Source organism: Pseudorca crassidens, chromosome 17, assembly GCF_039906515.1.
Source record: "Pseudorca crassidens isolate mPseCra1 chromosome 17, mPseCra1.hap1, whole genome shotgun sequence".
NCBI classification, from domain to species: domain Eukaryota; kingdom Metazoa; phylum Chordata; class Mammalia; order Artiodactyla; family Delphinidae; genus Pseudorca; species Pseudorca crassidens.
This window is the reverse complement of record NC_090312.1, coordinates 55,276,421-55,301,568: the sequence shown is the minus strand read 5'-3', so window position 1 is coordinate 55,301,568 and position 25,148 is coordinate 55,276,421. Positions and strand designations below refer to the sequence as shown.

The window sequence follows — 25,148 nt, the reverse complement described above, 5'->3', positions numbered from 1 at the left end:
TTACCTCCCATCAGCATGGTACCTTCCAGCACACCCCAGAGAAATATGTGACCTGTGCTCACTTCAGAGCCAGCTCTCCCACAAGAGCCACTGGATATGTGCAGACTGAATAGGGATACATCTACACATGGACACCACTTCAAGACTGTGATAGGTAACTCTTTCACCTAATTACTAAACTGATCTTTCAAGAAGTATTAAAGAGTCTTCTTTAAGTGAAAGAGAAAAGAAATGAGAATTTATAGGAAAGGAAAAAGCCTATTATTAAAGGCAAATGTGTAGTAAAGGCTGTGGATTAACTACTTAAGCTAGTACAAAGATTAAAAAATAAAAACTGTAGGGACTTCCCTGGTGGTCCAGTGGTTAAGACTTCACCTTCCAATGCAGGGGGTGCAGGTTTGATTCCTGGTCAAGAAGCTAAGATCCCACATGTCTTGTGGCCAAAACAACAAAGCATAAAACAGAAGCAATATTGTAACAAATTCAATAAAGACTTAAAAAAAAAGGAATGCAAAAAAGGTGCAAAATCAACCATAACTACAATAAACTGTTAAGGGATAGACAGAAGATGTAAAATATGATATCAGACACACAAAGTATGGGGAAAGAGAATTTAAAAATGTAGATCTATTAGAATGTGTTTGAATTTAAGTGCCTATCAGTTTAAAACATGTGGATACAGATATAGGTCAACAATGCAAACTCCATGGTAATCACAAATAAAAGCCTACAATAAATACACAAAAAATAGAGAGAAAGGAACATAAGCATAGCACTCAGAAAATCATCAAACCACAAGGGAAGAGACTAAAAGAAGAAATGAAAACAGAAAAACTGCAAAAAACAACCAGAAAACAAATAAAATGGCAGCAAGTAATACCTGTCAATAATCACTTTAAATGTCAGTGGACTAAATAGTATAATCAAAAGACATTGGGTGACTGATTGAATTAAAAATAAGCTGATCTATATGCTGAGTACAAGAAACACACACAGACTTAAAGTTACAGAATGGAAAAAGATATTCCAAGCAAAAGGAAACCAAAGGAGAGCTGGGGTAGCAATACTCATATCAGTTAAAGTACAATTTAAAACTAAGTCTATAACAAAAGACAAAGAAAGGTGTTATAAAATGATAAAAGGATCCATATAAGAGGATATAACATTTCTTAACATATATGTAACTAACATAAGAGCACCTAAATATCAAAGCAAATATTAACAGAAAAAAATGAAGAAATAGTTAATAATACAATAATGGTAGGGGACTTTAGCACCCCACTTACACCAATGGACAGATCATCCACAAAAAGAATCAATAAGGAAACAGTGGCCTTAAAATACACATTAGAGCAGTTGGACTTAATAGATATCTACAGTACATTTCATTCCAAAAGAGCAGAATAAACATTCTTTTCAAGTGCATTTGGAATGTTCTCCAGGATAGATCACATGGTAGGCCAAAAAACAAGTCTCAACAAATTTAAGAGGATAGAAATTATATTAAATATTTTTTCCAACCACAACAGTATAGAACTAGAAATCAAGTACAGGAAGAAAAATGGGAAAAGCACAAACACATGGAGACTACACAACATACTATCTAGAAACAAGTGGGTCAACAAAGTAATGAAAGAGGATATCAGAAAATACCTCTAGACAAATAAAAATATAACTCCCAAAAATCTATGAGCTACAACAAAAGTAGTTCTAAGAGGAAACTGTATTCAGGCCTACCTCAAGCAAAGGAAATTCCCTAAACAATCTAACCTACTACCTAAATGAATTAAAAAAAAGAAAAAAGAACAAACAAAACCCAAAGTCAGCAAAGGAAAGGAATAATAAAAATCAGAGCAGAAATAAATTAGAGACAAAAATGCAATAGAAAAGTTCAATGAAATCAAGAGCTGGTTCTTTAAAAAAATAACAAAATCGGTAAGGCTTTAGCCATCCTCATTAAGAAAGAAAGAGGACCCAAATAAACAAAATAGGAAATGAAAGAGGAGAAATTACAACCAATATCACAGAGATACAAAAAAATCATAATAGAATACCCCAGGCAGTTATGTGGAAACAAATTGGACAACATAGGAGAAATGGATACATTCCTAGAAACATACAGTCTTCCAAAACTGAATCAGGAAGAAACAGATAATCTGAACAGAATAGGAGTGAAATTGAATCAGTAATCAAAAAACTCCCAACAAACAAAAGTCCAGGAGCAGACGGCTTCACAGGGGAATTCTAACAAAAATATAAAGAACAGATTATATCTATCCTTCTCAAACTATTTCAGAAATTGAAGAGGATGGAACACTCCCAAATTCAGGCTACAATGTCATAATTACCCTAATACCAAAACCAAAGAAACCAAAAAAATAATACAGACCAATATTTCTAAAAAAATATGGATAGAAAAATCCTCAACAAAATATTAGCACACCAAATTCAACAATATATAAAAATGATGATATACTATGATCAAGTGGGATTCATTGCAGGGATAGAAAGATGGTTCAGTATCCTCAAATTAATCAGTGTGATACAACACATTAACAGAGCAAAGAAATCATATGATCATCTCAACAGATGCAGAAAAAGCATTTGACATAATTCAACATCCATTCATGATGAAAACACTCATCAAAGTTGGTAAAGTTGTAGCATATCTCAACATAATAAAGGCCATTTATGACAAACCACAGCTAACATTATGCTTAATGGTAAAAAGCTGAAAGATTTTCCTAAAATTAGGAATAAGATAAGGATGCCCACTCCTGTCACCTTCATTTAACATATATTGGAAGTCCTAGCCACAGCAGTCAGACAAGAAAAATAAATAAAGGCATCCAAATTAGAAGGGAAGAAGTAAACTGTCACTGTTTGCAGATGACATGATACTATATAGAGAAAACCCTAAAGTCTCCACCCAGAAACTATTAGAAATAATAAAGAATTCAGTAATGTTGTGGAATACAAGATTAATATGCAGAAACACATTGTTTCTCTATACATTAATAATGAATTATCAGAAAGAGAAAACAATCCTTTTAAAAATTGCATCAAAGGAATAAAATACCTAGGAATAAACAACTCAGAAGGAGAAATACTTATAATTTGAAATTGAAGATGATATATAGAAATGGAAAGATATCCCATGTTCATGGATTGGAAGAATTAATATTGTTAAAATGTCCAGAATGCCTAAAGCAATCTACAGATTTAAGACAATCCCTATCAAAATACCCATGACATTTTTCACAGAACTAGAACAATTAATCCTAAAATTTATATGCAACTACAAAAGACCATGAATAGCCAAAGCAATCTTGAGAAAGAAGAACAAAGCTGAAGGAATCACATGTACTGACTGGTTTCAAACTGTATTACAAAGTGATCAGAACAGTATGTTATTGGCGTAAAAACAGACACATAGATAAATGGAACAGAATATAGGGCCCAGAAATAAATCCACACACATATGGTCAATTAATCTATGACAAAAGAGGCAAAAATATACAATGGGGAAAAGACAATCTCTTCAGTAAGTGGTGCTGGGAAAACTGGATAGCTATATGTAGAAGAGTAAAATTATAAAAATTTTATGCATTATAAACAAAAATAGACTCAAAAATATTAAAGATCTAAATGTAAGATGAGAAATTTAAAATTCCTAGAGGATAACATAAGAAGAACACCCTTAGACATGAGTTGTAGCAATATTTCTTTGATCTTCCTCTTCAGGAAACAAAAGCAAAAATAAACAAATGAGACCTAATCAAACAAAATGTTTTGTGCAGCAAAGAAAACCATTGACAAAGTGAAAAAACAACCTATCTAGTGGGAGAAAATATTTGTAAATGATATGACTGATAAGGGATTAATACTAAAAATATATAAACAACATATACAACTCAATATCAAAAAAACAAACAACCTGATTAATAAATGGGCAGAAAACCTAAATAAACATTTTTCCAAAGAAGACACACAGATGGCCAACAGGCACATGAAAAGATGCTCCGCATCACTAACCATCAGAGAAATGCAAATCAAAACCAAAATGAGATATCACCTCACTCCTGTCATCAATAAGACCAAAAATAACAAATGTTGGTGAGAAGGTGGAGAAAATAGAACCCTAGTACATTGTTGGTGGTAATGTAATTTGGAACAGCCACTATGGAAAACAGTATGGAGGTCCCTCAAAAACTAAAAACAGAAGTACCATATGATACAGCAATTCCATTTCTGGGTATATCTGAAGAAAATGAAAACACTAATTTGATAAGATATATGCACCCCAATGTTCATAGCAGCATTATTTACAATAGCCAAGATAGGAAGCAACCTGAGTCCATCAACAGATGAATGGATAAAGAAGATGTGATATATATATGCATATATATATATATATATATATATATATATATATATATATATACTGAGTGAAATAAGTCAGACTGAGAAAGACAAAAATTTTGTAATCACTTATATGTGCAATCTACGAAATAAAACTAATGAATATAAAAAAACAGAAACAGACTCACAGATATAGAGAACAAACTAGTGGTTACCAATGGGGGGAGGGGCAAAATGGGGGTATAGGATTAAGAGGTACCAAGTATTATGTGTAAAATAAATAAGGGAGTAAATAATGGAGTATAATCTATAAAAATATTGAATCACTATGTTGTACTTCTGAAACTAATATAATATTGCAAATCAACTATACTTTAATATATATGTTATATGTATGTGTGTATATATATGCATGTATAGAGAAAGAGAGAGAGAACTTGAATATCACAGTTAACAATGGGTCCCTTAAGTAGCCCATTTCTAATTCTCCCTATCAAACAGGAAAAAGAAAGTACAGTAGACACAGCCTGTCTCAGAGCCATTGTACTTGATTTTCCTGCTACTCAGAATATGCTTCCTCTTCACATTGTCACCTCACCCCAAATGCCACCTCCTTAAAGAGGTCTTTCCTGACCAGGCTAACCACAGCATAGAAGACTCAGTATTGGTGAAGGTATAGCATTCACTTAGTTTTTATATTCCACATATTTGGGTTGGTTGACATCAAGCAGTCATTTGAGTTGATCAATGAGTCAGTGTGAGACACTGTTTTACTTATCTGGTAGTGCCTACTCCTGCCATGAGATACCTATGTATAGCAATAACTGGAGAGGTGCTTTCATTCTTGACTTTATGAAGATAACAAACCATTTGGCTGAAAATGACTGGTTCTATGGAATTATTGCTGTCAAAATTTGAGATTAGGACTTCTCTTTTCCTGAGTTGCTGTAGACCAGCTCTTAATCTTCATTGTGCCCCACCAATCTCTTATTCCCTGACATTCTGTAATGATATATCATTTCTTTGTTTTAGTGCCCTTATTTTTGTTTTTAGATAATAACCTTCAAATGCTCAAAATTTTTCTGAAAAATGACTTCATTAAAAGTTTACTTCCCTGAAATTCACTCCTCAAAATGCTGGCAATTTGCTTAACCAATTAACTTGGTGATGATTTGTGTTGGTCTACTTAGGCATACATATCCATTTTTCTATCCCTTAGTACTTTGCCCTGCTATTTGCTCTCTCTCCTAACTGCACCTTTTTTCTTACTTGGTACTCATAATGGGAAGCTGGTAGAGTATATCCCCTTTGTCGGCAAGATTCATTTTCTGATTGGAGTCCAAGTAAAAATGGGTACTAAGTATCCAGCTACCCAATAACTTACCTCTCTAGCAGTTGTATATCAGAGGAATTACTGTTTCCCTCTTAACACCCATTTGCACATGGGCTAAAGAGGACCAGTGTTTTAGTGTTACCTGTACTGCTATCCTAAGTGAAGAACTGTATAGTCAAGAACAATAAAATGTTTATTATTTCACTCTATTTTAAGGCAAATAAGTTATCCTGCCACCAGGTTATTGGTGCTTACAGAATACACAAGAGTCTTGGGCCAGAGACAAAGAACTTTAAGTACACATAACATTAGAAATAGCAAGATAATCAGTATCTTCTTATGCCAGGTCCTCAAGCTCCAATTCCCACAGGGTCACATGAAGAGGGCAATGTGACACATATTACAGGAGAGGAACCCTGAACTCAGGGAAACTAAGTATTTTATAACAGGCAGTAAGCAAGTTGTTCTTTGGTGCAGAACTAGACTATCTATGTCTTTTAAGGCTGTCAGCAAACCAGCTCTTTGCTCCAGAGGGAATCTTTATCTCTATCTTCTAAAGTTGTTCACTATACAAACATCTTTGAAAAAACAGTCAGGAATAATATCTGTCAGTATCTCTGCTCACAACATGAGTGGAAATGTAAAAGACCTGTGTGAAAGACCCACATCTCCTAACAATATGCACCCTTCATTTTTATACCTTTTTTTATACTACCTTGGCTTCTGTTGAATTTTCCTACTCCAACAGCCACTTTGACAAATATAAGTGTTAAAATAATATGATTAATATAAAACCAAATTATGTAACTTTTATTACATAATTATAAATTCTATCAATAGGACACCAAGCAACAGAGTGAGAGCAACCTACATCAAGCATGATCCTAGGATCCTGACATCAAGCATGATCCTAGGATCCTGAACACTTCCAGCTGAACAAATCCCATAAACCATCACACGCTATCTTCAATATCCAGGTGGCTTTCTCCTTACATTCCTATATCAACATTTTCATTTTCCCTGAGGGAAATAATCCAACAACAGAAGTATATATTAGTAATTACACTGTTTCTGCCTTGGCATGCAAGAATGCCTAGGGCAATTTTATCATCTATAAAAAATCCTAAGGCAGTAAGTTGTTACTGATGTAAATGTCTTTCAAGGACAAGGTCTTGTCACTTCAGCTAAACTCAAACAAAAATTTCATACCATCATTTCAAATTGTATGACTCCAAACATAGGGATGATTATCTGTATATAGATATCAAGTCAGTTATACCTCTGGAAGCTCCCTTGAGTCATCAAGCGTAGTCTCACTTCAAGAGACCTCTCAGATGTAACTCTCATCTGAGAGTTACATAATCTACTGGTATTTCTTTAATAGTTGAAAGTTTCTTATAATCTCTACTAAGCTATAAATTACCACGATTTGGGGGAAAAGACAAGTTAATGACAAGAAGTATAGTATTGGGGGTGTACATGGTGTGGGGTCATTGGGACAAGAGGGGCTTTTCCAGTTATTGAGACTCCAGGTGGGACCTACATCAACAGGAGGCCAGGTTGACAGAGCTTTCATTGTGGCCTCCCAGTAACCTGGTAGATTTTAGAGTTCCTATTTCAGTTTGAATAATTATGACTAAACCTTATTTTAAAGAAAACTTCCTGAAGGGGGCCTATTCTTTTCTGTTTGTTCATGCCACCAGGCAGGAGACATTTTTCTACTCAGAAAATGAATGAACAACAGCTATGGAAATGGAGGTTGGGAAGATATTTCAAGGTACTGACAGCTGTTTTCACCTGGAAGGTACTAGAGTTAAGGCCATGCTCTGCAGTTTTGATAGACTTCTTGTAGGATTAAACAGAGTAGTAATCAAATCATGGTCAGAGTTTCCTGACAAAAGATAGCAGTCAACTAATTTTAGGTGCTTGATGCTGCAGTTTGTGGGAACCACATCAGAATGTTTTTCTTAATGAGTGATGTTCAGGGGAGGTCCTTAAAGAAAAAGATCATTAATGTCAGCCACATCCTCATGTTTTCTAGAGTCTGAGGTTTTCCCTCCCATGTACCACCATGATTGCTTTCTCCCTATATTTCCCACCCCCCAAATTTCATATGTCCCATTCTAGCAGCTACAAGCTCAATTCTTCTTCAGTTATATCTTGCTTGAATGCAGACCTTTTGTCCAAAATGGTCAGGTGCAAGAAGGACAGGGTTTATATACAACTTAAAGAGACACAGTTTGTCCACCACTTCATGGCCACCCATGAAGGCCACTATTGGGAGACTTATGATCCAATGTAGTCAAATGAGTTTTGTTGTAGTTATGATCTAGAACTATGTCAATTCAAAAAGAGAATCCATGTGCTTGTACCAGAATTATGTTGAATTCCCTAGGCCTTCTTTGGCTGTACTCGGTGTACCAACCCACCAGATTGGCCTGGAGTTGTTAAGGACAAGAAAGAACTATTATGCTCAGGAATGGATTAAATCTCAAATTTTAAAAATAGGTCTATATAACTCTCCACCCATTTTGTCATGAGAATTAGCCAGGAATTAGACTAGAGGAGATGACTCATTTCTGGGGACAGCTGTATTCAACGAACAAAAATTGCCTTACTGAAGTGTGCAGACCAGGAAGATGTGAGAAAAGTAGTTTTAGAAGTCTTTTGTTATTTTATTTTTAAGTAAGCTTTTTTTAACACAAGACAAAATCAGATACCCGGATGTATGAAGGGTTGATCAAATATCCTGAGTCAAATATCAGTTCCCTGTGAGTGGCTTTTGCAAAAACAGAAGGAGGAGGGTGAGTGGAGAAGAAGAAGAGGAAGAAGAAGGAGAAGGAGAAGGAGGGGAAGAAGAAGGAGGAGGGGGAAGAGGAGGAGTAAAAGGTGGGAGGAGGGGAGAAGGGGAAGAAGAAGAGAAAGAAAAAGAAGAAGAAGAAGGGTGCTCGTCTTTAATCTGCCAGTGTTTTGTTTTCCAAGTGGCAGACCAAAGAGCTACATCACTGGCAAGACTTAAAAGCTCATTAAAAATGTAATAAGGTTCATCAAAGAAAGTATTGCCCAGAGCTATAAGAATAGTAGAGTTCTACCCATGAGTGGAGTAACCAGGTCCAACATTATTTCTGTATAGCTGACAGTAAGTTGAAATTGTATGTCAACCTAGTTTACACCTTCTAGTTTTAGCTTAGTCAAACCATCAGCAAACCAAGCTTAAGCATTAGGTAAATCTCTATGAATCAAGGACTCCATTGAGCCAGAGGCTATGCATCAGGTGACAGAGTGGAACACAAATTTTCTCTGAAGGGATAGCTGTTATTTTTTTCAGATAAAGTCAAGATACCACTAAGACCAGGCCTGCTGTATTGCCAAATATTGAATTTCCACTTCACCAGTGCAACTTGTAGAGCCCTTTTAACTTTTTAGTCATTGAGTTGAAATTGACTCACCTCAAAATGAGAATATTATACCAGAGAGTCACAAAGCCTCCATGGAGCAGGTATTTTGTCTTGATAGCAGCCCAGTAGCAAGGTTCATAACAACACTCCTTTTCAGATGGTATGTATCTAACAGCTGTGTCAGGGAGATAATGAGTAAAACATCCTAAAAGGTTTCTCTAGGTGGAGGCTACCTTCCTTTACCAAAGGCTCTGATCTGCAAAACCATTAGTCAAAGAGTTATAGATCAAAAGGTTGATTATGGCTAAAGAGCTCCAAAGTTAAAGATCATGTCAGGGCTTGCTGAACCTCCTCCAATGCAACCTACTTATGTGGACCTCAGACAACAGATGTCAAATTATGAGATAGCCAGTATAAAGAACAAGTAGAATCCCCAAGTCAAGCACATTCTATCTTCAATATGCAACATGGTCAATAAGGTGCTGGCTTTCCTTTTTTGTGGTGATGGTGATGCGGGAAGGAAGAGATATCAGTCTTTCCTTGACTGCCAGAGATATTGGGTGTTGTGAATCTGCACCTGGTCTCAGTAAGTGTGCCTGCCTCCTGCTCTAGAAAGAGGTAAAGTCTTTATATACTCAGGCTGTGAGCAAATCTGCCATTTGCTCTAGAAAGTGATACCATGTCTATCTTCCAAGATTGTTTGTTATACAAACAAGAGGTCTATGGAGAAATATCTCCGAACAGAAGAGTATTAGAGAAGTCAAATAACTGGCACAGTTTTAATAAAATTGACTGAAGTAGCAGTCAACCATCACTGCCACCAATTATTGTAATGTATTATGGTTCAGGAGATTTCTTTATTGTTCCATTATTAAATTGTTGATTTATAGTAAAAATTTATATATTGGTTTGTTCACTCAAATGTATATATTGTTCATTAACTACCAGTAAATTGAAAACATAGATTTAAAAGTACTAATATAAAATTATGGTATCGCTTATGTGTGGAATCTAAAAAAGGGGTACAAATGAACTTACATACAAAACAGAAATAGAGTTATAGATGTAGAATATAAACTTATGGTTACCAGGGGATGGCGGGGAGGAATAAATTGTAAGATTGGAATTGATATATAGACACTGTTATATGTAGAATAGATAACTAATAAGAACCTACTGTATAGCCCAAGTATTGCATTCTACTCAATACTCCATAATGGCCTATATGGGTAAAGAATCTAAAAGAGAGTGGATATATGTATATGTATAACTGATTCACTTTGCTTTATACCTGAAACTAACACAACATTGTAAATCAAATGTACTTCAATAAAAATTTTTAAAAATTAAGTAAAAAAAATAAGAAATAAAAGTACTAATATAAAAAATGCTTTCTCTTCAGATTTTTATTTTGACAACTTTAAAATCCTACCAAGCTTTTGCTTTTTTTAACTCTGAAAATAAATCTAGATAAACATACAATTAAAAAAATCTGGTTTTAAACATAAAATGTTATTGATGGAAGTCACATTATTGATGGAGGCAGCTTAATGAAGTAGAAAGGACACCAATTTTACAAGTTCATGTCAAATCTCTACAAATTAGAAAATAGGAAGTCTTGGGAATATTATACACCTAATTCCCTAACCTTAAATTTTGGTCTACTGCTCATTTAGTTTGTTGCAATTGATAAGGATACTGAAATAATATATGTAACAGATCTAACAGAGGCCTAGAAGACTGTGAGAACACATTAATTTCTTCTCCATTCTCTGTTGATGTCATGATAACCAAAATATCTTATCCATCTTTATAAATAGAGTAACATTCTTCTTCTTCCAAGTAATTTCCCTAGAAGCCTGTGTGTGTTCCCAGAGGCTCAATATCTCCTCAGCAGCTGTGGGCCTCAAAATATTTCTTAGAACAACAGTGAAATCACTCAGTAAAGGTACTTATAAAGTCTACTATCAAAGGAACAAAAGAGTCTTTCTTAGAGCTGAACCTGAGTTTGACTCCAAGAACAAATAATTACAATGCATTGTGACATCTTGCATTTTTATAAATCTTCGTAAATCACTTCTCATACTCTATATCCACAGAAATCCTTTGAGAGTATAATATAGGAGAGCCTGTAGATTTGAAGTAGAAAATTTGTTTAGTTTTCTGAGAGGGGCCATTATTAAGTTTCATTAGGTTTAATTTTCATTGAAAATATGTTCAACTTTCAAATTTGTGAATAGACAAATAACTAAACTCTGTAAGTCTCTGATAGTTTCTGAGTTGATTCATGTCTATTAGCTGTGAAGAAATAAACTTTACTCAAAAAATATGAATGAAACTACTAATTCTTAAATCTAGTTTTTGAAGTGAAGTAAATTGATTTATTTTCTGGATCTATGAAAGTATATTCAGTATCTAGATATCTAACCAAAGAAGAAATAAGGCATCTCCTTCTCTCAAGACACAAGCCTGATTGAAAAAGCAGTCAGTATTCTTAAATATTTCAAATGACATATGTCTCTTTGAGAGAGACTTCTGCATAGGGGTCAAGGAGAGACTCACTTTTTTGGCCAATAGGGTGCACTGAAAAAACTGTTCTACAGGTACATGGTGTACTTGAGAACCAAATTAAGGAGTTGATTCAACATGTAATAGCTGAAGTAGCATTTTATATCTGTTTTAGATATGACTTTGTGTATATTTATTTCCATAATAGTTTCATAGATTTTAGAACTGCTTTCTTGGTTAGATGGTCCAATGAATTGATTCAATTTATCCCAACAGTGGGTTTAAACGTATTTTATTTTCCCATGAATGACTAGTTTATTTGTTTTCATAGAAATCTCAGTCCAAAAATATTTCTGCTGAATCAGTATCACCACTTCCCTCAGCTAGTCATGCAGCTAATTTCAGCAGAGGTCTGAGATTAGGCAAGATAGTGAAGTGTACTGACAATGTGGTCCAGACCTTAATTTATAGTCTTGGTTAAAATTAAGGTTGGCTTTGCCTTTGGCCCCGAGACCAGAGAAACACCTCATGCTAGAACTATCATTAGGTCAACCAGAAGAATGTAGCTAAATTGCAACTATATTTGTCTTTGGAATCATTCTTTTTCTTCTCCTTACTGTTCCTGCCTTGATACATATGTAGTTTAGAGCTTCCTTGTTCATGTGTCAAATCCACAATGGAGGGTACCTCTCCAGGCTTCTCTGCTCTAACAAGCACTGCCTCTATGCTAGAACTTTCCTTCTTCTACTTTTCACTAAAATATATTTGCCCAAAGAAAATTATCTCAAATAATTTTAAAAAATATGTTGCTTTTCAACCTATAGACATTTTCAAGAAGCAAGTGCTGAGATAGAATTTGGAGTGCAAGATATGGGATTAACACTTAAAAGAAGAAGGGGAGGAGGTAGGATTAGGCAGGAAAAGAAGTTGAATTGAAATGAAGGCTGAATAACTTCTGCCAACCCAGCAGGGAGTTCTGAAACAAACATTGCCCATCAGAGCAGTGTTACATTGGGCATAAATGACCAAAACTGTGTACCCCTACTTTGTTCAGTCAACACATGCTGACTCCGCTAGGAGCTGTGAACTTGTGCATAGCACTGTCTAGAGCTGTCAACTAGAGGCAGTGTACTGACTGCATTCTCCACAACTGTGTAGAAGTTTTTCTTTCAAAGGGGATCCAGAGAGAGCATTTCTGCGTCATTCTGACTCACATGATTAAGTAATTCATATTAACGTCTTGAGTACTAATGGCATACTTAACACTTTCTCAAATGTATTACTTGGAATAGAGGTTAAAAAGTGTTCTAGAGTAAAAATATTTTCCATTTATGTAGTTCCATGAAACTTTTCATCACACAAAATTAAAGAGGTTCTTTTGTTGCAGAATTTATTGTCCTTATTAATATCAATGTATTATCTAGTATACAATGAGACATCAAGAGGAAATGAATATTTCTCAAATATATGTATATATAGAGACTTTAATTTTCTTCCAATAATGTATTTAATATCTTTCAGAACACTAATAATTTGGAATATCATATTAAATAACTGGTTAGTAAATATTTGGTGAACACTTAGTGAAATTTTTCCTCAAATTAATCAAGACAAAATAACCTAATTTTATTTTTTAAATTGTCATTTAATTGGGAAATTCATTTAATAAAGTAAATATTGCTAAATGTTTGCCAAATATAAGCTACATTAGGTAATTTTCTGGTGGGCTATATGATAAAATATTGGCCAATATTAATATTATTCTGTAGGTTCCTCTGAGTGAATAGTTTCCTAAAATAATTTGATTAATTTGTTGATGCTTCACTGGAGAAAGTATTATATTGACATGCCACTGAACTCTGTATTTGATGGTACTTTTATAAAATTTATCCTAACCCACTTGGTATTTCTATCAGCAACTTTAATGAAAACATTGACAGCATGCCTATCAAATTCTCAAGCAATGCAAAAGTAGAGGATTGATCTTATGTACTGAAATTCAAAATTCAAATTAGAAATAAGCACTATAACTAAATGTATAGCCTCAAACTGAGATTGATTTAACAAGAAAATACAATAATCGATATATTGGTTCCCAAATCTTGCTCAAGTGTATTCTGGATATGACCAGAATTTGAGAAAGTTCATAGGAAAAAGATTTATAAAACTTAGCAGATTATGCACTTAATATGTTTCAACACTGTAATGACTGTTTAAAAGTCTCACATTATTATTACATGGAAATAATAGAACTGTTCTCTTCAGAGATTAAATTCAGACATATTTTACTTTCCCTTGGATATCCCACATCTGGAATATGTTTAGTCGTGGTTATGATATTTTAAAAAGAAGTTGACAAACTGTGAGTCTTTGAGGTACAGAAACCAACATATAATTAAAATACATAAAAAATGTTGAAAGGAACTTGTTGATTTTAGCATAGAGAAGGCAAAACTAAAAGTTGAAGGTAGTCATTGGATGCACTGTCATATTAAGAGGGAATAAGCTCATCATGTGATATTCCACAGAAAAAAGTAAAAGAAAGAGGTTTCTGTATGTCTGAATATTAGTTTTCTTGGACTACTGTAAGGCATTTTCACAAACTCTGTACCCTGAAAAAAATAGAGACCAGAGGGCAGACAGCAGAAGCAAGAAGAACTACAATCCTGCAGCCTGTGGAACAAGAACCACATTCACAGAAAGATAGACAAGATTAAAAGGCAGAAGGCTATGTACCAGATGAAGGAACAAGATAAAACCCCAGAAAAACAACTTAATCAAGTGGAGATAGGAAATCTTCCATAAAAAGTATTCAGAATAATGATAGTGAAGATGATCCAGTACCTTGGAAAAAGAATGGAGGCAAAGATTGAGAAGATGCAAGAAATGTTTAACAAAGACCTAGAAGAATTAAAGAACAAACAAACAGAGATGAACAATACAATAACTGAAATGAAAACTACACTAGAAGGAATCAATAGCAGAATAACTAAGGCAAAGAATGGATAAGTGACCTGGAAGACAGAATGGTGGAATTCACTGCTGTGGAACAGAATAGAGAAAAAAGAATGAAAAGAAATTAAGACAGCCTAAGAGACCTCTGGGACAACATTAAACACAACAACATTTGCATTATAGAGGTCCCAGAAGGAGGAGAGAGAGAGAAATGATGAGAGAAAATATTTGAAGAGATTTTAGTCAAAAACTTCCTTAACATGGGAAAGGAAATAGCCACCCAAGTCCAGGAAGAGCAGAGAGTCCCATACAGGATAAACCCAAGGAGAAACATGCAGAGGCACATAGTATTCAAATCTGCAAAAATTAAAGACAAAGAAAAATTATTGAAAGCAAAAAGGGAAAAATGACAAATAACATGCAAGGGAACTCCCATAAGGTTAACAGCTGATTTCTCAGCAGAAATTATACAAGCCAGAAGGGAGTCACATGATATACTTCAAGTGATGAAAGGGAAGAACCTACAACCAAGTTTACTCGACCTGTCAATGATCTCATTCAGATTTGATGGAGAAATCAAAAGCTTTACAGACAAGCAACAGCTAAGAGAATTCAGCACCACCAAACTAACTCTACAACAAATGCTAAAGGGACTTCTCTAAGTGGGAAACACAAGAGAAGAAAAGGACCTACAAAAACAAAAACAAACCGAAAACAATTAAGAAAAAGGTAATAGGAACATACATATTGAAAATTACCTTAAATTTGAATGGATTAAATGCTCCAACCAAAAGACACAGGCTTGCTGAATGGATACAAAAACAAGACCCATATATATGCTGTCTACAAGACACCCACTTCAGACCTAGGGATACATACAGACTGAAAGTGAAGGGATGGAAAAAGATATTCCATGCAAATGGAAATCAAAAGAAAGCTGGAGTAGCAATACTCATTTCAGATAAAATAGACTTTAAAATAAAGAATGTTGCAAGAGTCAAGGAAGGACACTACAAAACTACATAATGGTCAAGGGATCAATCCAAGAAGAAGATACAAGAATTAAAAATATATATGCACCCAACATAGGAGCACCTCAGTACATAAGGCAACTGCTAACAGCTCTAAAAGAGGAAATCAATAGTAGCACAATAATAGTGGGGAGCTTTAACACCGCACTTCAACCAATGGATAGATGATCCAAAATGAAAAAAAAAAAAAAGGAAACAGAAGCTTTAAATAACAAAATAGAGCATATAGATTTAAATGATATTTATAGGACATTCCATCCAAAAACAGCAGGTTACACTTTCTACTCAAGTGATCAGGGAACATTTTACAGGATAGATCACATCTTGGGTCACAAATCAAGCCTCAGTAAATGTCAGAAAATTGAAATCATATGAAGTATCTTTCCTGAACACAACACTATGAGATTAGAAATGAATTACAGGGAAAAAAATGTAAAAAAAACTCTAACATATGGAGACTAAACAATACGTTACTAAATAACCAAGAGATCACTGAAGAAATCAAAGAGGAAATTAAAAAAAAATACCTACAGAGAGAAATGACAATGAAAACACGATGATCCAAAACCTATGGGATGCAGCAAAAGCAGTTCTAAGAGGGAAGTTTACAGCTATACAAGCCTACCTCAAGAAACAAGAAAAATCTCAAATAAACAATCTAACATTACACCTAAAGGAAATAGAGAAAGAAGAACAAAAAATAAAATACAAAGTTAGCAGAAGGAAAGAAATCATAAAGATCAGAGCAGAAATAAATGAAATAGAAACAAAGAAAACAATAGCAGGGATCAATAAAACCTAAAGCTGGTTCTTTGAGAAGATAAACAAAATTGATAAACCATTAGCCAGACTCATCAAGAAAAGAGGGAGAGGACTCAAATCAATAAAATTAGAAATGAAAAAAGAGAAGTTACAACAGACACCACAGAAATACAAAGCATCCTAAGAGACTACTACAAGCACCTCTATGCCAATAAAATGGACAACCTGGAAGAAATGGACAAATTCTTAGCAAGGTATAATGTTCCAAGACTGAATCAGGAAGAAATAGAAAATATGAAGAGAAAAATCACAAGTAATGAAATTGAAATTGTGATTAAAAATCTTCCAGCAAACAAAAGTCCAGGAGCAGATGGCTTCAGAGGTGAATTCCATCAAACATTTAGAGATGAACTAACACCCATCCTTCTCAAACTCTTTTTTTTTTTTTTTTTTTTTTTTGGCGGTACGCGGGCCTCTCACTGCTGTGGCCTCTCCTGCTGCGGAGCACAGGCTAGAGACGCGCAGGCTCAGTGGCCATGGCTCACGGGCCCAGCCGCTCCGCGGCATGTGGGATCTTCCCGGACCGGGGCACGAACCCGTGTCCCCTGCATCGGCAGGCGGACTCTCAACCACTGCGCCACCATGGAAGCCCCCCTTCTCAAACTCTTACAAAAAATTGTGGAGAAAGGAACACTGCCAAACTCATTCTATGAGGCCACCATCACCCTGATACCAAAACCAGACAAAGATACTACAAAAAAGAAAATTACAGACCAATATCACTGATGAATATAGATGCAAAAATCCTCAACAAAATACTAGCAAACAATGTCCAACAACACATTAAAGGATCATACAAGATGATTAAGTGGGATTTATCCCAGGGATGCAAGGATTTTTCAATATAAGCAAATCAATGTGATACACCATATTAACAAATTGACAAATAAAAACCATATGATTATCTCAATAGATGCAGACAAAGCTTTTGACAAAATTCAACAACGATTTATGATAAAAAAAAAAAAAACTCTACAGAAAGTGGGCATAGATAGAACCTACCTCAACATAATAAAGGCTATATAAGACAAACCCAAAGCAAACATCATTCTCAATGGTGAAAAACTGAAAGCATTTCCTCTAAGATCAGGATCAAGACTTTTCAACATCGTTATGGAAGTCCTAGCCACAGCAATCAGAGAAGAAATATAAATAAAAGGAATACAAATTGGAAATGAAGAAGTAAAACTGTCACTGTTTGCAGATGACATGATAGTGCACATACAGAATCCTAAAGATGCCACCAGAAAACAGCTAGACCTAATCAATGACTCTGGTAAAGTTGCAGGATACAACATTAATGCACAGACATCTGTTGCATTCCTATACACTACTGATGAAAAATCTGAAAGAGAAATTAAGGAAACACTCCCATTTACCTTTGCAACAAAATGAATAAAATACCTAGGAATAAGCCTACCTAGGGAGACAGGAGACCTGTATGCAGAAAACTATAAGACACTGATGGAAGAAATTAAAGATGATGCCAACAGCGTTCTTGGATTGGAAGAATCAATATCGTGAAAATGACTCTACTATCAAAAGCAATCTACAGATTCACTGAAATCCCTATCAAATTACCAATGGCATTCTTTATGGAACTAGAAAAAAAATCTTAAAATTTGTATGGAGACAAAAAAGACCCCTATTAGCCAAAGCAGTCTTGAGGGAAAAAAAATGGAGCTGGAGGAATCAGACTCCCTGACTTCAGATGATACCATAAAGCTACAGTAATCAAGACAATATGGTGCTGGCACAAAATCATTAACATACATCAATAGAACAAGATAGAAAGGCCATAGATAAACATATGCACCTATGGTCAACTAATCTATGACAAAGGAGGCAAGGATATACAATGGAGAGAAGATAACCTCTTCAATAAGTGGTGCTGGGAAAACTGGACAGCTACATGTAAAAGAATGAAATTAGAACACTCCCTAACACCATACTCAAGAATAAACTCAAAATGGATTAGAGACCTAAATGTAAGACCAGACACTATGAAACTCTTCCAGGAAAACATAGGAAGAACACTCTTTGACATAAATCACAGCAAGACCTTTTTTGATTCACCTCCTAGAGTAATGGAAATAAAAACAAATGGGACCTAATGAAACTTAAAAGCTTTTTCACAGCAAAGGAAACCATAAACAAGATGAAAAGACAACCTTCAGAGTGGGAGAAAATATTTGCTAATGAATCAACGGACAAAGGATCAATCTCCAAAACATATAAACAACTCATGCAGCTCAATATTAAAAAAAGCAAACATCCCAATCCAAAAATGGGCAGAAGACCTAAATAGACAATTCTCCAAAGAAGATATACAGATGGCCAAGAAGCACATGAAAAGCTGCTCAACATCACTAATTATTAGAGAAATGCAAATCTAAACTACAATGAAGTATTGCCTCACAACAGTTAGAATGGGCATCATCAGAATATCTACGAACAATAAATTCTGGAGATGGTGTGGAGAAAAGGGGACCCTCTTGCACTGTTTGTGGGAATGTAAATTGATGCAGGCACTATGGAGAACAGTATAGAGGTTCCTTAAAAAACTAAAAATAGAATTACCATATGATCCAGCAATCCCACTACTGGGCATATACTCAGAGAAAACCATAATTCAAAAAGACACATGCACCCCAATGTTCATTGCACCACTATTTACAGTAGCCAGGTCATGGAAGCAACCTAAATGCCCATTGACAGATGAATGGATAAAGAAGATGTGGTACATATATACAATGGAATATTACTCAGCCATAGAAAAGAACAAAATTGGGCCATTTGTTGAGACATGGATGGATCTAGAGACTGTCATACAGAGTGAAGTAAGTCAGAAAGAGAAAAATAAATATTATATATTAACACATATATGTGGACCCTAGAAAAATGGTACACATGAACCGGTTTGCAGGGCAGAAATAGAGACACAGATGTAGAGAAGAAACGTATGGACACCAAGCGGCAAAAGAGGTGCAATGATGTGGGTGTTTGTGTGATGAATTGGGTGATTGGGATTGACATGTATACACTGATGTGTATAAAATTGATGACTAATAAGAACCTGCTGTGTAAAAAAAAAAATTAAATTAAAGTATAAAAAAAAAAGAAATACATTTTCTCACCATACTGGAGGCTAGAAATCCAAAATCAAGGTGTCAACAATGCCATGCTTATTCTGAAGACTCTAGGGAAAAATATTTCCTTACCTCTTCTTAGCTTTTCATTGTTAACAGCAATACCTTGGATTCCTTGGCTTGTGGCTGCATAATTCCTATCTCTGTCTTCATCACATGGCATCATCCTCTCCTGTGTCTTCGCATAGGCTTTCTAAAAGGGCACCAATCAATATCTTAACTAATTACATCTGCAAACACCAGATTTCCAAATAATGTCACATTCTGAGTTTTCAGGTAGACATACGTTTGAGAGTACACTATTCAACCCAATATAGTCTGACCCCCCAATTCACATCTGTCCCTTGTGCCCAATATGTTCACTCTATTCTAATATCCCTGAAAGTCTTCACCCATTTCATCAACTCAAAAGTTCCATATCTCACCACCAAAATCACCTAAATCAGATGTAGGTGAGACTCTGGAAATGATCCATCCTGGAGCAAAACTCCTCTTCATCTGCGGACCTGTGAAACTAGAAAGCAAGTTATGTGCTCCAAAATATAGTGGTTAGACAGGGAAGAATAGATATTCCCCGTGCGATAGCAAAAGAATGGAGCTATATCATTCTAGTCTCTGCCTTAGGTAGCCACATGGCCATCTTCACTATGTGTTTTCACATGTCCTTCACATAAAGATACAAGTCATTGGATTCAGAATTCTCCTTGGTAGCAGAATCGGCAGTTTCAAAACTAAAGAGATGAAAAAAATCGATACATATAAATGTATTTATATATATTTAATGCATATGTCCCTTTATACATATATTTTTAAATGTGTTGATCTCAGATCTTTTAGAAAAATCTTTGGTCAACATGTTTCTGTATTTTCTGGCCTCAAACACACCTGTAGTTCTCATTCCAAGGTGACTTTCACTTTGTGTGTGAGGAGAACATGCATTTCTGACACTTGAATCATGCCCTTCTGAAGGGCATGGGTTAAGCTAAAGATGAGTGATGATTTCCAAAGAAATTGATGTCACTGATAGAAAAGTGTCCTGACACAATGGATGTTAAGGTTTTATTCCTCAAAGGTCCTGTCTCTCTTTCATCAAGTATCAAGACTATTCATTGTGGAAAAATGATAGAACAAACCTGGACAGAGTATATAGTTCTTGTTCATTCATTGTTCCCTTGTAGTTGTGTTTGTGCATGCAAATCTATTGCAAGAAATCAACTGATACTTAGAAAAGATTTTTTTAACCTAAAATAGATAATTCTGGGGGAAAAGCTCATGGGTAGAAGGATAAGATGAATAGGAACTAATTATGAATAACCTCCACTCAGGATTTATTTTTATAAAAACCTCAAGTTTTATAAAAATAAGAGAGACATGTGCTAGCTAAGAAATGTTACCTAATCCAATAACTCACCAAATTCATCAGGCCTTAAATCTAGTACATTTGTATAAGAAAACATCCAAAACTCAAACAGCTCATTTTGTTTATGGATTATCTGGATTAAACATATCAATATTCTATTTTACTTTGACATTACGATATACTCCTTTTGTGCCACTCTGAGGAATACTTAGCTTCCAGATGAGTGTAAATGGTAAGGCTTTAAACTGTGCTCCACATATATCCCTTTAACAGAGAGTATTTTATTTAGGGAAAAGAAGATTAAAGATGTACATAAGACCTATCATTTAACACCTGAAAGATGAACATGACAAAAATAATGTAAATATCCTTATTATGGCCTAACTGAGAAGAAAGTAGAAGCTCTGCAAATTCTGGGATCGTTGTTTTGTTTTGTTTTGTTTTTTCCCCTGATGTATCCTTAGGACCTAAACTGTGATTGGCATATGATAATCACTCAATATTTGTTTGACAAATGAATGAAGCCATAAGGTCACATTTCACTTTAATATGAATATTTGTTTTAATAGCCATGCTCAAAGTTAGAAGTAAGCTACCTATTACTGGAAGATTTAACTATCAAAATGGTTGAGCATTTGGCTAACAAATATTTAAATATTAGATAAGTAGTTCCACAAAATACGCCTGAAGTTAATTTCAAGCATATGTGAAAGTCTGTAATTTTCAAATATTATTCCCCATAGTTGACTTAGATTATATGACAGGTATTATTGTACAGTATAGGACAGATTGTGAGTAGTTGCTAACTTCTCTGGGTGGAGAACAGGTAAGAGGAAAGAAACAGATAGTCAATGTCCTCTGAGTAAGATGGCATTGAGTCTAAAATTTCAGATAGAAAGAGTCACAGAAGCAGAAAGAGAGAGAGAAAAAAGGAGAGATGGAAGAAGGGAAGAAGAGAGAAAATGAAAAGAAAGGAAGAAAGGGAGAAGAAGGAAAGAGGGAGGGAGGAAACATGATATAAGAGAAAGTCTGCAGTGTTGATCCATGTAGGTCTGAGTTGATTCAGATAGTTCCCATGTTTTCTGGAACCTACAGAAAGTTTTATTTCTCCCAGTTTCCTTAACCATATAACAAGGATAATAATACTAAATACTCCAGAAGGTGGTTTCATGCATTAAATGAGATAATATATGAAAAGAATTTAGCAGAGTTTCAGGTACAGAATAAATGTTCCATAAATATTAGTGCTCAGCATCAGAATTATAATGTACCTATTTTTAGGAAAGTAATTGAATATGTACATTGTTTTCTGCTTTCATACCATAACAACAGAAGGCTGAGAGGTTTTTGTGATCATCTTTGAGGACTTCCTGTACTACTGGTTTTGGGAAAGCCTTGTCTTCATGGATTGATGGAACAAATATTTCTTAAATTTTACATGTTATTGATTGTAGTACATCGATCATAATTCCAGTTCAATGTTTCAATAACTTGTTTTGTTGAGTTGAAATAATAATAATGGCATTGTAAAAACTACAAACTATAAACATTGGAGCTTTGGTCAGTCAAACTTTAAATGAATAATTTGACTTTTTTCTTTCTCATAATACCCTTCCAGTGGCTTAATTTTCTTTTGTGCTACAGTGTACATTGAGAGATAAGCAAGACTTTCTGTGTTTTGCACCATCCAGGCAAATTAAAAAAAAAAAATTCCCCCAAACATTTGAGGTTGCACAAAATACACACTAGCACTTTACAAGTACCTTTCTTTTCATTAAAAACCCAAGTGTATGCTATGGGAAATGTATTTCACATCTAATGACTGGTTTTTACTCAAATTGTCATTTGGTAAAGCTATTCGATTTTTTTTTTGGTATAATTTTATGGTGACTTAAAAAAATAAATTGCATTTTGCTAGTCAGAAATTAATCTGAACCCTCAAGGCTCAATTTCAGATTTGAATTTCAAGTCTCCAGTTTTGATGTCAGGCTTGCAAATTTCTTCCCTCAATGTCTCTTTACATAAAACATTTATACTACACTATATCAGAGCAAGTCCCATATAAAGCAAGATTATGTTTCTTAAGTGGTCAAAAAAGTGTACTCTCAACAGAGGTTGCTTAAGATTCTAGACTATTATCCCATAATAGAAGTCATGGAATTTCTTTTTTACTATGATCCTCAGGCATAAACACATTTAATATTGTCATCCTCTCTCTCTCCCTCCCTCTCTCTCTCTCTCTCTCTCTCTCTCTCACACACACACACACACACACACACACACACACACACACACACTTACAAGTAACCAAAACAAAACTATAATGAAACAATACCTAAACTTACATAGGTAAATGTGCCTTGATTTTTTTTCTATTTTTATTTTGTTCTATATATTCTATTGTATTCCATTCTATTCTATTTTATTTAAAATAAAATACTTATTAATGCTCACCAAATTGGATTTATGACCTACTTATGGTTAAAATAGGAAATGAAATGTGAGACCAACACCAAACAATTGTTCAGAAACTACTGCTAAGCAACAGCCGACAGTCAGTCCATCCCATGCAGATAGACAGATGGCATCCAGAAAGAGGAAAGTCTCAATATGAATAATACTGAGTGACAAATGTCAGAATGTCTGTTGTTAAAGCCACTGGTGGCAGATTTCTCTCTTGGAGACCAGACTCCTTTAGAGGTCTGCACTCTTCCAGGTATAAGGAGGAGACAGTTCCGGCTTATTCCTGTTGACACAGAGTCCCAACCAGTTTGTTCCATATTCTTCACTTTAAGGAAGTATTATAATTAATTCATGTAGTTGCAATAAAATCATCTGAAATGGTATGATAACAAAGGATTACACTTTCCAAGAAGACTGACACAAATCTAAGATTTTATTTAGCATAAAGATTTACTAATAATTTTAAGGACATAAGAAATTGCAAGGCACTGGCACAACAGGAATGGTCTAGGTTCTCTAATGCAGTTCCCCAGGTTCTTTCTTGTTGCAGCAGAATGCACTCTGGTGCCAAATATACAGAATCTTACACAGAAGGAGCCATTTTGGCTGGGAAACATCTCCATTCATCTTCATGTGATTACATACATTCTATGACATTTCTCAGGGAGCCATACCCTATAAAACTGTAGATTTCAGGTTTGTTTACCATAAGCAATCCTAGATAAATGAGACACATCCAGTTAAAAGCATTCCAAAAATAAAGACTCTCCAACAAACCATTATTTTGTTTGCCAGTAGGACTACATTGCATGTTTACAAGGAGATTTGACAGGGTCATCCTCTCTTGAGGATGCTCCCCCCAACTTCAAAGAAAATATGGATCGCAGACCAGCATACTAATAATTTACTTCTCAAATGTTTTTGATGAGCCTCCATTTTGTGTATCCAGATTCTGCCATGGATGTGAGATATATGTGCAGTAACAGTCCTCAGTTTCACACAGGGAAAACCTGCAGGAGGAAACTGGACTCACTTTCTTGATCTGATTTAGATTTAGCATCATAACTAACAAACACCCCCTTTTCAAGAATAGCTGATAAAGTGCTCTTCAACCTAAAAAGCTAGGAAAAGCTAGTACCTTCTGGTCTTTGGTGAGAGTTGAAGTTGTTTGATGCTGCTACTCCTTCCGGCTACTTGTTGTGCCAACCAGTTATACCGTGGATCATGCCAACCCTGTCAGATGAAAAGACTGCCATCCCCCTTGTCTGTGGGGTCAATAGAAAATGTGGCAGGTATATGGGAAATAAATGCTGGGTCTCCCTGTCTTAGATTGTATCTACATACCTTGCTATGGATATTTTGTCAGACATTCCATGGTTAAAATCTAAAATGTCTACTATTTTCATTAACATTTTTACTTTATAAACTTTTTATACAAGAATGAGCCGTAAAAAGGTCATTTTAATTTTATAAATAAAGAATTTTCATTTCTAAAGAAAATTGGTAATGAATATGTGATTTGCCTAAACTGTTATCATTAAGACATTTAACATACACTAAAATGGGAGGAGGACTATTATGTATCACCTGAAGGACAAAATTTACAGAAGAAGCGTCTAATTGGAAAGATAGTAAATATTTTAAGAAGATTATTACACGAGAGAAAGTACAGCCATAGAATTCATGTTTAATAATACTCTGTGAAGTAAGAATTTTATTTAGCTCAAATGATAGTTTTTAAATTAACTTTGTTCATTTATTTATGCA

General features: G+C 34.8%; 1 pseudogene; it reads right to left on the bottom strand.

Annotated features, from left to right (window-relative positions):
* LOC137210081 (isoleucine--tRNA ligase, mitochondrial-like) overlaps positions 1 to 25,148 on the bottom strand; it is a 145,035-nt pseudogene that overhangs the window by 75,464 nt on the left and 44,423 nt on the right.